Source organism: Pleurodeles waltl, chromosome 5 (assembly GCF_031143425.1).
Source record: "Pleurodeles waltl isolate 20211129_DDA chromosome 5, aPleWal1.hap1.20221129, whole genome shotgun sequence".
In the NCBI taxonomy this organism is placed as follows: Eukaryota; Metazoa; Chordata; class Amphibia; order Caudata; family Salamandridae; genus Pleurodeles; species Pleurodeles waltl.
This window is the reverse complement of record NC_090444.1, coordinates 783,263,214-783,277,661: the sequence shown is the minus strand read 5'-3', so window position 1 is coordinate 783,277,661 and position 14,448 is coordinate 783,263,214.

The following is a 14,448-nucleotide window of genomic DNA, read 5'->3' as shown; positions in this document are numbered from 1 at the left end:
TTCTATCAATGGGGTATGTGAAGGTTGCAACAGTAGGATACATTGAAATGGGTGTTTGATTTGGTATGCTTGCAGTCATCATGCATTTCAAAGTGCTAGACTTGTGGGAATGTGGCCTTGAACCCAATGGGATAGTACTAGAGGTGGTAAGTGCCTAGACAGACCTCGCCATTGACAAGATGTAGTGTAATTTCCATGTATGCCAATGCCCTAGCAATTACAGTGCAACCTAGCTTAGTTGCAGCCTATATCATATCTCAAAGGTTACCTGGGGGCACATCTGATGGAGTGGAACATTGCATTTATACCCTTGGCCTACCTGAAGTGGGTGAATTGGACAGGATTCGATATTATATGACTTATGAGATGTAGATGTGAAATATGTGTTGTTTCTTCTTTCATAAAGCAGACCTATGTCATTGTTTGATCTGTTGCCAGTGCTATGGCATATTCGTCCATGTGTGCATAATGGTAACATGTCTTTTCCGTCTCACATGTGTGTTGTCAGGACTTAGGCACAGACATTCACATGTCAGGAATGTTGTGAGTAATGGTGATGTCATCATGTTGTGAAGTCCAACTAAGGATACTGCATGTCTGATGGATTTGTATGTGTACTATGATGTCAGATGTGTGTTCCTGAAGTTCATTAGTTCATCAGTTGTGACACTGCACCCAGTGGTAGAGTATGGATGTGTAATGTGTGCAATCTAGGCTATTGATGCACTTAGTTGTATGAATAGTGGCAGTATAAATGAGTTTGGTGTCTGCAGATCTTCACCTGTGATTGATCTGACCTATCACATGCATGTGCCCCAAACTTGTATTCTGCACATCAGATGTTACCTGTATGGGTGTCCAAGTTTTAGTGGCTACATCAGTTATCGGTTTCAATTTGCACACAAAATAAAAAAAAGTTTTAGCATAGATCCCTATAACAGAGTCACTAAACATCATGACTAGCTAAATGAGTCACTCTGTTCACAACAGCATGAAACAAAAGTAGCTCCACTAATGTATTATTTTTAAGATACTTGGGTTGGTCCTCTGCACTGACCAGGTCACCAACACCAAACCAAGCATCACATTTCACGGTGAAACATCTAGGACAGCATCATGTCCCAAGAAGCAAAGGCACAAAGACAAATAACTCTACCCATTCCTAGACCAACTTAAAAAAGAACAAGTCCACTAGAAGGTAACAATGGAACAATCCCAACCCAACTCAAGCCAAAACTCTGCAAACAAACTAAAGAAATGAATTAACTCACAGCAGTCAAAGTAAGATTCATGACTCACAACTAAGACCTACTATATTTAGGGTCAATAGCAAGAAAGCCACTTACATCAAACATCAGTACAATCTCCCTAAAGCAAAAAGTCTCATAGTGTATCAATACTTACTTCTAAATGTAATAACGCAAATCTACAATACCAACCTGAATCAAAAACTATTTAAAAGACAAAAATGAGATTTCTAATTAAAATGTACTATGATGTATATTTAAAAACAGATAACTTTATAAAACAAAATAGCTAGTACTATTTTCACTAAACAGCACTTTTCTATCATCTATAAAAATATGCCAAATCTCTCTGATGTAAGGCGGCTGTATTGGCCAAAATGCATTAAGGTGGCAATATGCAATAAATGAATTAGCACACAGCCCAAGTGGCGTCACAGTGTTCTGGCACAGAGGCGGTTGTTTGATATTGTAATAGAACTACTAGCACCGTAACGCTGATGCACCCCCTTTATCTATATTATCTATATATCTATCTATAATAAAACAAACATCAAAGAACAAACATCAGGTCAGAAAATTAACACTGTTCACCCAAGATCACTCAATGGCATAATTAAATCAAATTGGATAACACTTTTGATTTCGTAGGTGAAGCCCTGGCCAGTGATATGACAATCCAAAAACTCGAATCCTAAAAAAAAATTAAAAAATAGAAAAATAGAACATCCAAACAGAGTCCAATAACCTGAGAAATCAATCCAAACCCTGAGGGATTAGAAAAAAAAATCACCAGGAAAACTGAAAGGAAGAAGTATAAATATTTTTGTTTAAAAGAATAAGCAACTATTTTTCTTTGAAAGCAAAACAAAACGCGTCCAGGTTAAAAATAAGGTTTGACATCTGAAAATGAAAACCTGCAAAGAAAAAAAGCATATACCCCCCCCCCACACACACAAAACACTATGTAAACCAATCCACGGTACCAAAGATTTAATATTAATGTAAAACACATAGAACACCCAAATAAAACACAATTAAATACTGCATTTCAGGTAGTCTGCAATGCCTTAAACCAGGGGTCTTCAAACTGGGGACAGGCCCCCCTAGGGGGGTCCTCAAGTGATCCTGGGGGGCCGACAGGCTCTTGCCAAAAGAAGCATTATACCAGTTTTTTGTTTTAGTGAGAGACAGCTGCTCTGTAATGGGCCATCACTTACATCTTTTGTCATTAATAACTTGGCTGGGAGAAGGTGGCATAAAGAAAGGGATTCCAAATATACTTCTAACCCCTCTCTCACATTTCTAATAATCACACTGTGCATCCTTTTACATGTTCGTAAGGCCTGCCTGATGAGAATAATATCTCTGGCAATCACATTTTTGATTGCAATTTTAAAATAGTAACAGAACTGAACTGCAATCTTTTAATGAGCCTAGACATATTTGAACATTGCCAGTTTAATAAAAATAATTGTGAAAAATTGTGAGGTGTTTCCTGATTATTTCTTTTTCACAGGAAAGGGGTGCAGCATTAAATTGATTGAAGACCACTGCCTTAAACTGAAGAACATATACAACTTAAACATAGCTAAAACAACATTCAATTACAAAGATTAGCATGGCGAAGCCTGAACGCCCTCCTGAGCACTACACCCTTATTTGATACATTTTACATAGTCTTATTGAACTAGAGCTAAGCAACAGAAACCCACAACCATAAGCTCCAGCAAGAGCCTAAAATGACAAAGATAGAGTTCAAAATCACACAAAATGAAAAAAATTTAGAATAAAAAAATATATATAAAAGATTAAACATTTAGGGGGTCATTATGACCCCGGCGGATGGCGTTATTATGGAGGAAAGTACTGCCAACAGGCTGGCAGTACTTTTCTCCATATTAAGACATTGGTGGTTTGGCTCAAGCCAAACCGCCAATGTACCGCTTCGCCCGCCACTGTGGTAATGACCGCCAGGCTGGAAACTTCAGTCTCCAGCCCAGCGGGGATCACTAGCCCGCTTGCTGGATTATGACCCCACCTACCGCCAAGGTTTTTGTGGCAAACTTACCGCCACGAAACCATGGCAGTAGGCACTATCAGCGACAGGGAATTCCTTCCCTTTCCAGAACCCCCTTGATTCACGCACCTTAATGCACACACGCACACACGCATTCATACACTCATTCCCACATTCATCCAAGCATGCAGACATCCATTCACAAACACATCCACACACACTTACATACATGCAAGTACACACTCATTCACACAACACAACATACACGCACTCACACATTCATACATGCACACACATAAAAAAGGCAACACACATCTGCATTCTTGCACGCACAGACATATACACACACACCCCCACACACACACACACACAACACCCCCCACGCCCCCCTGCCGGAGCACCCAACTTACCTGTTGTGAGGGGGTCCTCTGGCAGTAGACGGGACATGACGCTGCTGCCAGCAGCAGCGGCCACCAGTAGAACACCGCCAAGCCATATCATGGGTCATGACACGGTCTGCGGCAGTCTACTAACTGCCGGCATAGCCACAACCGGATTTCCACCATCCTTCTGGTGGAAATCAGGCTGTGGTCATATTACGGCAGACAGCTGGTAGCGGCGGCGACGGTCTTTTGGCGGCCGTCACCACAGCAATATGTGGTTTTTAAACCCAGGGTCAAAATGACCCCCCAAGTCTACTTATTAATGCTTTAAAAATATTTACAAAAATGGTAAAATGTTAAAAAAACTTCTGTTTAAAAAATGTATAACATTTTGTGAAAATACAGATAAATATATAGGACTAATGTTTCAATACTTTTTGCTATATTATGATATTTAAAAATGTAAGTAATGGAAAGATCTACATGCTTGTTACAAGTAATTGCCCAACATGTTTGAACAATTAATATTTGCACATAAAAATGTAAGAATGCAAACTACAACAATATCATATGTCTAATTACAATTATTCTGATTCTTAGAAATGAAACATTTTTCAGAAAAATGACTGTAATTATTGAAAAACAGTTCAGAGAAAAAAAAGTTTATGATGCCATAAATGGGCATAACGTTTTATTGTATAAAATGAAAAAATAAACAAACGCTAGGAAATTATTGTTATCAGTTTTACTGTCTCCTATGCTATCACTAATAAAAATTCAGCCACACTGGGGAAAGTGTTAGAATTTGGGAAAGTCTAATTTACTATTCTTGCAACACACATAACCAAACGGGGGAAAGTATTTGACTATGAGGAGTTTAGAATTACTCTTTACACTACAAACCTCACCACTTTCGGGAAAGAGTTGGACTTTGGCCAGTACAGATTTACTAATCCCAGTCCAAATTTACTAAAATTGGGAAAAGTGTTGAACTTTGATGGGGTTTCAGATTTACTATTCACACTCCAAACATAGTAACACTGGGGAAAGAGGAAAGTGTTAGAATTTCAGTAGCCAAATTTGTTACTCCCACTCATACTTTAACTATGTTGTGAAATTGTTGGGCTTTAGTGGGATCAAATGTTCTTTTCCTACTCCAAACATAAATACCAGTGGGAGAATGTTGGACCTAAAAGGCTTGAGGGGGAGGAGAAGAGTTACTATTGCAACACCAAACCTCACCACATTGGTGAAAACATTGTCAGGGGCCAATTTTACTATTCATACTCCAAATGTAACCACGCCCAGAAAAGTGTTGAACTTTGGGTGAGGAACATAATTACTATTCCAATGCCAAACTTAAACACATTATCAAGAAGTGTTGGACTTTAGGGGATCCAGATTTACCATTCTAGCCCTAAATATTAACCACATTGGGGATAAGTTTGACTTGGGGGGGTGCGTTCAGATTTACTAGTCACATTCCAAACTTAACCACATTGGGGAAAGTGTGTGACTTTGAGGGGTTCACATTTACTATTCAGACTCCAAACATAACCATATTGGGGAAAGTGTTGGACTTCAGGTGGTTCAGATTTACTATTCCCCACCAGATTTACCCACTTTGAGGAAAATATTGACATTGTGGGGATGGCGGCCACATTGCTAATCCAAATCTAAACTTCACCCCATTGGGAAAAGTTTTGGACTTTGTGGAGTTGGCTCAAATTTGTTATTCCCACTTCAAGCTAAAAGATTTAGGGACTATGGAATACTTTTAAAATTCTAAATGAGTTAATAGCACACATTTTTCTCAGACATTACACTGAAAATAATACTTTACAGAAATCCTTTTAATTATTCCAAGAAAATAAACCACACTATATAAAAACGTAAATTGAAATTACTACCAACAAATTAAACAAAATAACTTTCACATAATAATTTTCAAAATATTTAACAATTTTACAATATCCAATTAAATAGTATAAATATTAAACTCTGATTTTAATTAACTTGCAAAATACCAAAATACCCATATATAATAAGGGTGAATGTATCTCAAGTAAACAAAGTGCTTTATTTTGATCAATAATACAATTTAAAATTTCAAGGAAACAAAAATATGTTATCAAATTATATACCACAAAGTTGATTTTTTTTAAACTACAATCAATATTAAAAAAATATATATATATTTTACCTATAAAGGTTTTAAGTGCCCAAAATGGAAAAACATATTATAAAACTGTTCAACAATTAAAAAGTAGAATTAGTACAACAGCAATTGTGGACATCACAAACGTAAACATTTTTAAAAAAGTACATTTACTGTCTACCCTGATCCCCTATAAACCCAACATCCACTGCTAAAATCAACCCATAACAACAAAAAAAGTTCAGTAGAATATATAACAACAAACAATGTACAAATGTGCTTAAAAAAAGAATGAAATTACTAAAATATAACACATAACAGGATTTTGACAATGGTACTAAAAGTATTTCAAAAAACGAAAGTCTTACCTATGATATTCTGTCACACTATATTTTTCACATCACAATATCTAAGAGGCAATATTTGGGCTTCACAACATTCCTTCAATTCATTTTTATTGCAACACCCTCTGAGGACCAGATAGCAAGACACAAATTCATTGGAAGCCCTCCCTATTTCAATCCAACTTTTTCAATTGAATTGAATTCTGACTGCTCTCTTTTGCAACTGCTTACTGTTGCACAATTACTATCACAACTTTGTGTTACATGGACTAGTGCAGTCCCTGCAGGGATCTGTGTTCAACTTTGTGGACAATGCTCCCATCCCTGGGCGGCCCACTCAGCTTTTTATACGTCTGAGGTCATTAAAATTAGTACCACTAAATTATAAAACAACTGCTATTTGTCAATAGTGCTAAAAGAGCATTTAGGGGTGACTGCTTACTCTTAAATATGTCTGCCATATTACTTAAATTTGTGTCTGGATTTTATATAAAACAATGACACAACATAGTTCCTTAAAATCAGCTCTCTCAAGTGCATTTTTATTATTCTGTCTCTCGTGTAGTAATTTGTTGGAGATTGAACCGAGTAAAGCAGTTCATGTTTTACATTCAGGTGAAAAAAACATAAGGCAATTGATCACCAAGGAAAGGTGCATATTTCATCCACTGCTTCTGACACTTTGTGATGACCTACTTCAAGGCAGCGGCTGAGCATCGAGCGGCAAAAATATTTCTGAAGTTCTAAATATGCCTTGTGTCTCAAAATTATGATATTCTTTTCTTGCGAAAGGTTAGGCACTGCGTATTGCCCTCAGGAGTTATAATCCGTGCATCAGTGTGTAGTGTGGAACCCAGGAATCCTTAATTAATTTCTTGTGCAGCTTCTAGGCCTCATGCAACATTCATCAGACACATTTTAACCTGAAATTTACTTTGGTGACCTGACAAAGACAATGCACTGGAAAGCTCTATCATACAAAGGACCTGATTGCAATTTGTGGGACAGCATTCATAGTCAGTATTTATTACACTGAATTCTGCATGTTTTGCCATTTTTGCTGGCATTTGCCCCCAATTAAATTCAGCAGGTTTGACCTACCAGAATCTAGCAGCAAAAAACTGTGAGAATGTGATAGTTATTATACAACTCATACAACCCATAAATCCTGTCACTGTAAACATGTTTCTCCTGCATTTCTTTGAGAAATTAAATCGGTATAATCTTTTCGGAACAAAAGATCAAGAGCCTGCTTTAGATGTTAGTGGTACCCGTCCAGCCATGGCTTTTTTGTCTGATTTCCTGCCTGCTGAATTGGCAGTCTGCTCACCCTATTTAGATGCTGGCAGGACTGCTGACGAAAGACCGCCGCAGTCCCGCTGACTACGCCAGGCTTGGGATCCTGTATCAATGGAGTAATGGGAAACAGTGACTGGTGGCCGGACTGCAGCCATTGTCCCAACCAAGCAGAGTTCGATCTGCCTTCCTGCCAGGCTGACTGCGGCGGGAAACCCTCAAACCCAAGGCTAGTGGATTGGGGGAGGAAGGAGGTGGAAACCTTCCTTCTCTCCTGTTTTCTTTTACCTTTTCCACAAGAGCACAACTGAGGACCCCTGCTAATGCTGCTGGCACTTGAGCACAAAGGACACCAACTGCGTCGTTGCCAAACATGAAGGTGTCCTGTACATGGGACATGTACAAGAAGGGGTGACGTTTTACCATGGAACGCGACACGGCCATCAATATACATATAAGTGAGTTTTTATTTTTTTTCTTGAGGCTGGAATATGTATTGACATAAGTTGTCATATACATTGCATGCAAAACACATATAGCAACACATATCTCCAATGAGGCACTCCTCCTCCTTTGTTAAACTGCCGCCATCACACCTCCATTACAGCGGGAACACCTAAATCAGTTCAGAGGCACACTGCCAACTTGACAGCGGCAGAGTCCATTCGGCCAGTAATTGAAAACTGATGAAGCATTAGTTTGTTTCCCAAACACTATCATCTAAACCCGCAGACAGGAGACCACTGACATGACGGTCTTTTCAGCCCCACTGTCGATGTGGCTTGGCAGTAACACTGTCAGCATCTAAATCAGGCCCCAAGTCTTTTACATCTGCTGATATTCACTCTTGTATGCTTTCAGCTAGTTTCCTCAATGTGTATTTCCAAGTATTTGTGCTACTGCCAAAGCAGGGTGATTTACTTAACCGCTTGGGTGCCTTGGACGAGGTGATCTCGTCCAAGGCACGAGTTTCCGGGTGCCTTGGACGAGATCACCTCGTCCTGCTCCCGGTAACCGGGGGGAGCGCTAACGCTCCCCCCATGGGCCCCCCACCCACACCCTCCGGCGTGGATGGAAGGGGAATCCCTTCCCCTTCCACCCCCGACCACACCTGTGACGTCAGCGCACATCGCGCGCTGACAATCACAGAGGCCTCCTCCCTCAGCTTCCAGCGCGATCGGAAGAGAAATGCAAAGCATTTCTCTTCCGATCACGTGGAGGAGGCCAGAGAGGCTTTAAAGGGAAGGAAATGAATTTCCTTCCCTTTGAAGTCTCTCTGAGCGTTTCAAAAGCCGGATTGTAAAGCAATCCGGCTTTTGAAATGCCCACTAGACACCAGGGATTTATTTTCTATTTGGAAATTGGCATAAGGGAGAGACCCCTTGGGCAAGGGTCACTCCCAGGGGGGGGCATTTTTTTTAAGGCCTTTTCTGCCCCCCCTGGGGCCTATTTTTATGAGGCCAATCTGCCCCCAAGGAGGACAGAAACCACTAGACACCAGGGAGTTTTTTTTTTCTTCGTGAATTTCACGCAAGGGGAGCGACGCCTTAGGCAAGGGTCATTCCCCTGGGGGGCAAATTTATTTTAGACCATTTCTGCCCCCCTGGGGGGAAGATCAGCCTATTTTAATTAGGCCAATCTGCCCCCAATGGGGGCAGAAACCACTAGGCACCAGGGATTTTTGTTGTTGTTGTTGTTTTACAGATGGTGAGCGACCCCTTAGGCACGGGTCGCTCCCCTGGAGGGACAAATTGTATTTAGGCCATTTGTGCCCTTTGGGGGCAGATCGGACGATTTTAGGTCAAAGAAACCACTAGGCACCGGGGATCTTTTTTTTTGCGCCAATGTCACACAAGGGGAGCGACCCCCTAGGCAAGGGTCGCTCCCGGGCGTGGTTGGGGGAGCCCAATTTATTTTAGGCCATTTCTGCTCCCCCGGGGGCAGATCGGCCTATTGTTAAAAGTTGGAGGTTTGCAGGGGATTGTGGGTACAAAAATGGTGCGGGGTGCATGTGAAACACACCAGTCTGGAATCACCCAGATGTTTAGTTTTCAGATGTGTCTAGGTCTTGTGGATTTTTCCACATGGCAGTGTCCCAAAGTCCATAAAGTGCAGCCCTCACCATTCCAAGTGGGATGATTTTGAGAGTAAGCCAAGTTCTCATGGCCCAAATGTAAAACTAAAACCCAAAATAATCAAATGCCTTCTTGCTTGCTGTGGGATAAGATGTTTTAGAGTGCGGGGGAGAACTGAAAGACTGTTACCCCCTTCAGTTGAGGTGGGGGCGTAACCAGGCCCATACTGGTTGGTAGCCACCACCCCAATATATATATATGTTTTTAAATTCCCTGGCATCTAGTAGACTTTCTGCCTCCCCGGGGTGTGGATTAGGGGTAAGTGCCCCATCTGCCCACTAGTGGGCAGAACAACTTTGGCCCCATTTATTTGGGATGGGGGTATGGCCATACCCCCACCCTCTTATTTTTTGAAAAAAAACTTCCCTGGCTTCTGGTGGACTTTCTGCCCCCCCTTGGGGCAGATGGGCCTTCCAAAAATTGCCCCTTGTCTTTCTCTACATTTTTTCCTTCCAAATGTAAGGCAGTGTGTAAAAAAGACGTCTATTTGAGAAATGCCCTGTAATTCACATGCTAATATGGGCACCCCGGAATTCAGAGATGTGCAAATAACCACTGCTTCTCAACACCTTATCCTGTGGCCATTTTGAAAATGCAAAGGTTTTCTTGATACCTATTTTTCACTTTTTATATTTCAGTAAATTAATTTCTGTATACCCGTTATAGAATAAAAACCCATTGCGAGGTGCAGCTCATTTATTGGCTCTGGGTACCTAGAGTTCTTGATGAACCTACAAGCCCTATATATCCCCGGAACCAGAAGGGTCCAGCTGACGTAACGGTATATTGTTGTCATAAATCTGACATTGCAGGAAAAAGTTACAGAGTAAAACGTGGAGAAAGATTTGAGTTTTTTTCACCTCAATTTCAATATTTTTTTATTTCAGCTGTTATTTTCTGTAGGAAACACTTGTAGGATCTACACAAATGTCCCATTGCTGAATTCAGAATTTTGTCTACTTTCCATAAATGTTTAGCTGTCTGGGATCCAGCATTGGTTTCTCACCCATTTTGGTCACTAACTGGAAGGAGGCTGAAAGCACAAAAAATAGTAAAAATGGGGTATGTCCCAGTAAAATGTCAAAATTGTATTGAAAAATGGGGTTTTACAATTCAAGTCTGCCTGTTCCTGAAAGCTAGGAAGGTGGTGATCTTGTCACCGCAAACCCTTGTTGATGCCATTTTCAGGGAAAAAAAACACAAGCTGCCTTCTGCAGCCCTTTTTTCCCATTTTTTAAAAAAAACTAAATTTTCACTGTATTTTGGCTAATTTCTTGGTCTCCTTCAGGGGAACCCACAAAGTCTGGGTACCTCTAGAATCCCTAGGATGTTGTAAAAAAGGACACAAATTTGGCGTGGGTAGCTTATGTGAACAAAAAGTTATGATGGCCTAAGAGCGAACTGCCAAAAAAAGGCTCGGCACAGGAGGGGGAAAATGCCTGGCAGCGAAGGGGTTAATGTATCATACTACTGTGCAGACGTTGAAGCAGCATCATAATGACACAATGTAAGTATGACTGGACTGAATAGTAAGTTGCTTTCTTAGGTTATTTAGGAAAGGACCAATATTTTATTCAACACAAGCTGGGATGGTATGTGTTGTTTCTCAGTTCATAGAAACCTTCATCAACTATTTCTAAATATTGGCATAAAAAGTGCTATTATTAGGCTATTATTAGGCTGCACGATGGTATTCAATTTACCAATGGGGCAGAATGATGAAAGGGTGAGTTTGGCTTACCAGGCTTTCACATAGAACCTGCAGATAAAAAAAGCTTTTATTAGTGACCATTTGACTCACTGAGCCATATTGGCACCCACAATGGTGCAAAACTCAGATATCTTAAATATTACTTCTGGATTTTTTGGTGTCATGGAGAAAAAAAGCCCTTGGTGACCTTTAGAAGGGCGCAAGTGCCATACTTTGTAAAAGGTTATGTTTACATTTTCAATGATGCAAGTGACTTTAGTGGAGCATATCTGAATTTGGCCAAAGCCATATATCTGAGAATTTGATAAATATTTCAGTCTCACGTAATCAAATTGTAAGAATAGATGTAAGTGAACTTCTGCAGAACATATTTTCTGAATTGTGTTTTTTTAAATGTTTTTTTAATGTTTTATATATTTCTAGGCTTGAGGTAGAGTGAGCACAAACACTGTAATTGTTACCAATCAAATACTTAGGGCACAATTACTATTATAGCGGCCCCAGGACTGGCAAACCCGCAGTGGTAGTAACACCGCCGCACTCCTGGTGGTCTGAGCGCCAGATTACAACCTGGGCGGTTGGACCACCTCCAACTACAGGATCATGGATCCAAACGGGTTGGCTGCAGTTGAATTCGTAGTCAGCCATGGCAGTGCTTAATTCAGTGCTGCCATGCTGATCACGACTTCGCTTTCCGCCAGGCTTTTCATGGTGGGATCCCTGTAATGAAAAACCTGCAGAGAGGCAGTGCTGGGGTCACGGGAGGCCCCTGCACAACCCACGACCATGTCGTGAGCATTGCAGGGCCCCCATGCCCAGCACGCTCGGAATGAACACTGTCTGCTCTGTCAGTGCTTATTCGGAGGATGCTGTGTGCACCCTCTGTGCAATTGCATTGGCCCTGGCTCCCTGAGGAGCAGAGGCCAATGCCGCTGCACTGTTTTCACTGGGCTGACTTGTGGAAACCTCCTAGCATGGAGGTGTCTGCCGGTCAGTCCAGTGGAAACATCGTAATTGGGCCTGGGGGAGACCTCCAGCTCTTTGGCGGTCTCCTCCCCAGGGGACAGTCGGCCGACGAAACTCATAATCAAGCACTTAATGTGAGATTGTCGAAAAGCTGTCAACATTCACATCTGAGGCAAAAATCTATAACAAGTGTTGAGAAGCTGCCAGGCTAGGTAGCAGCGCAGTCCAGGAGTGAGTGTTGGGATGAAATGCTAATTAAACTGAATACATATTTGCAATTGCAGTGCTGAATTTAATGCTATGTGAATCAGCTGTTATTTGTCCCTGCAAAGCATAGGTCCAACTGCATATATTTAAAAGTTTTGCTCAATTTTGCAAGTTGTGGCACACACTCACATTTATAAAGGCGTTAAGAGCCAGATGCACTAAAATATTGAGGGCCCGATGTACAGCGCCTTTTTGCAGTTGCAAAATGAGAAATACGTTGTTTGCAGCAACAAAATGGCCAGGTGCGATTTGTCATCCCTATTTCATGAGTCCGTACACAGTTAAGATAAGGATTGTGACTTGCAATTAGGAAGGGGCGTCTATTGGGCATCCCTTTCTAATTGCGAGTCTCAGTGGGAAGTATGATGGTTTTGTGACCATGAATGCAGTCGCAAAACAATCACAGTTAATCCCCTTTTGAATGCATGCGAAAATATTTTTGCAGATCTGGCAGTGGTCCCACGGACCACTGCCTACTCTGAAAAAATTAAAACAAAACTTTTCATTTTTCTTTTTTAAATGCATCCTGTTTTCCTTTAAGGAACTGCACTGGTGACGGATAAGGCCACCATATTTATGTCTGTTCAAAAAACAGTTTACATTGGTCACATTAATAGTTTTTCCGTAGTGATAACCATGTAACTCAAAAGAGAATGTTTTTTTCATACAAATTTCTGTCTTAGCAGAGTTGCTCCATTTCTACTGATAAAAAGATTCCTTGATGTAAAACATTCTTTTTTAACTGCCTACTTCACCTTGATAGCTGTCTGTCAAGGGGGTTTGCATGACAGAATCTCGAGGTAAAAAACATTGTGAGTTAGATTTGCTATTTTTATCTCCACCTCTATATACCTTGATGAGATATATATATATTGTCAAGATACATATATATGGAGTTAAGTATGCTAAATCTATTGTTAGCAATTGGGTTTCTGAGGTATGATCCCTGGTCAAGCAGTAACCACAATCCTAGTCAGCAATGGGCATAAGCAAACCCTAAATTAACCTGTGGTCACCCTCTCGTAGCTTGGCACAAAGAATTCAGGCTCAAAGCAAAGGCAATATGTACAATACGTAAAGTATTTATTCAGTACATCAAACAGTAAAACTGTGAAAACAACACACAAAAACGTCCCGCCCCTACCTAATTAATAGACCGTAATTTAATAAATGAAACAAGACCAAAACAACAAGAATCCAATTAACAGAGTTTCAATATGTTTAACTAAAATAGCATCAAAAAGCATAAAGCACCAGTTGTAGATATATGGTGGGGCTGGACCGGTACAAAGTCAAAAGTTTAGGCTGACCACGATGGAGTGTGGGCCAGCTATGGGGACCCAATTAGGTCTGCTGAACTAAAATACTTAAAACCTAAGTTGTACAGCATTGTGTGAATCCACATCAAACATGTGTTGAGCTCCTGAGGTGATGCATCAGTTCTAAGATGTGGCAAGGATGCAGAGCAAGATTCTGAAGCGTTGTTGTTCTGCATCCTGTTAACAGGGTTTGCGGTGCGAAGGTCGATGAGGTGGTGCTTTAAATCTTATGAGCACAGAGGATGCGATGCGGAGGTTCGGCGTTGTCATCGAAAAGGGATGCAAAGAGCTTGCACTGGGAAAAGCATTGAGTAGCAGACGTTCTGAGGTGATGTGTCAGTCCCAAGATGAAGAATTGACTGATTGATGCCATAATTTATAAGGGGCATGACTATCCGTTGGGTTTCCCAGAGCTCACCAAGAATGACAGACATCCATAAATCAACTCCCAAGATAGGAAGGATGCAGTTGTGATGTCTTTGCAAAAATTCTAACATGTACAGTGGTGTTGATGCATCGGTTCCACTCTGGATAGTGCCACACAGCAGTAGATGCTTCAGTTTTGGATGTTCTACAGAGGCAATGCACCTTAGGCTTACTTCCAA